Here is a 1948-nt window from a genome sequence, read left to right on the forward strand (position 1 = left end):
TTTTTTTTTTAAATTCTCAGTGGCTAAAAAATCAGCCTATTATTCACATTGTTCAAATTTTTTATTGTCTACCTAACAGAATTGAAACAACAATCGTTTGTGTAATTTTAAATTAATTTTTATTATTCATTATTTATTTATATTTCATGCACACTTGAATCCTCAAGTAAAAGATGAGTATTTTCTATACATAAAAAATTAATTAAATTAAATAACTGTATGAAATATTTAGATAATAATATGGTGAAAATTTAAATGCAGTCAATTTCACGTAAAGTTGACAGTTGAAATCGGTTAAATGATTAAATTTTTATCTAACATCTCTCAATTATCAATTTCACGTGAAGTTGACTGTACCTAAATTTCTACCTAATAATATACATAAAATTTTAAATTCTAATTTTCTTAATACTAATTGACAACATAAAAGGTGGTACCGTGGTAACATTCTAATCAAACTTCCCTATCAAGTCAATTCGTGTTTGCAAATGTGTTTGCAAGATGTTGGAGACAGTGATTTCTGATCCTTGCTTTTACCAAATTGCATCTTAAGTTCAAACGCATTGGCAATTTGGCATGAAACAACCAATTTGACAACCTCTTAAACTCAAAAGGATGGTTAGGAAAGGTTCAACAATTATGATTTGAACTCCTTTCTGCTATCAGATAACGAGAAGGACAAGAAGATTCATCTTAAGTGATGCGATTGTGTGCTACACTAATCATCTCATATTCATATCAATGTTTTCCAGCTAAAAGTTGTATTTTTTTTTTTTGGGTCAATAAAAGTTGTATTATTTTTAATAGTCAACTATTGATTACATTTTTTACTTATTTTTTGAGAGGATGGAAAATATTGGTAAAGTTTTGTACAAGGGTGCAAATTATACCAAGATCATCATTATAAAAATCCAACTTATGCAAATATTAATTGACGGCAATATACCTATGATGTAAAGTAATGATTAAAAACAAGAAATAGATAATGAAGAATACAATTAATTCTGCACTAACGAACATTCACAATAGTTAACAAATATACATCCTGAGATTTTGACTAACCTTCCATGCTCCATTTCTCTACTTGTGATTTGGAAAGATAAATGTAACGAGTTTTATACCCAGAAACAAAGAGATTTATTGATTCATGTACCATGGAAAACTACTTTAAATATGCAGTATAATTTATAAAAACAATAGCCAAAAATAATTATAGATAGCTAAAAAGATTGCTCAACATTACCCAAGTCATAAGTATATTATGTAATCAGAAATATATGGGGGTCACAGATCGGTCCTACACTCACAAATCAGTACACTGTCTTTGCAATCCGGCATCATATTTTTGTTCCTTTCTTGACAATCTACACAATTGATTTATAAGTCTAATGCTCAGGCTGCAATGGCATAACCTCCTCCGAAAACATGATTTTCTAACATAGAACTTCTCATCAACACATTTTAAAAAATTCCCTAACTACAAGATGGTTTGCAACATGCACATGTCCAAGGTCCAAATCTTCAATTCTTCAGAGCATCAACAATAACAACTCGAATTTAGCTGCGACAGTAATTTAAACTTCTCTTTAGTATTGACAAAAAAAAAAAATGAGGGATGCTAGTTAACCATAGGTCAGAGCAGATAAGACAAAAATGAAGTACAAGATGCTGAATACAAATCCAAGTTAAAGATTTAATAAATTAGTTGTAATTAGTGGCCATACAAAAAAATGGATTTCTTCATAAAAATTTAGCCCACAAAGATTTTACAATAACCAGTGAACTGGCTGAAAGTAATGTTAACATGTCAGCAAAAATTAAAGGTTCCTGAAAATGCAGCTAGAAAAAAGCAGAGGCACATAATTCAATTGATATGATCGTACAATTAAAGAACAGATCGGTCACAGAGAACACCAGGTGACAGCCCCACTTCTAACTAGTGGTTAAT

General features: G+C 29.9%; 1 long non-coding RNA gene across 1 annotated transcript in view; it reads right to left on the bottom strand.

The window, feature by feature from the left end:
* LOC107608359 overlaps positions 1216 to 1948 on the bottom strand; it is a 2439-nt gene continuing 1706 nt past the window's right edge. Inside the window, exon 2 of the long non-coding RNA XR_002350969.1 lies at positions 1216 to 1584. This is a non-coding gene — a long non-coding RNA (uncharacterized LOC107608359). The remainder of the gene's footprint in view (positions 1585 to 1948) is intronic.

The sequence above is a fragment of the Arachis ipaensis genome, chromosome B07 (assembly GCF_000816755.2).
Source record: "Arachis ipaensis cultivar K30076 chromosome B07, Araip1.1, whole genome shotgun sequence".
Lineage (NCBI taxonomy): Eukaryota > Viridiplantae > Streptophyta > Magnoliopsida > Fabales > Fabaceae > Arachis > Arachis ipaensis.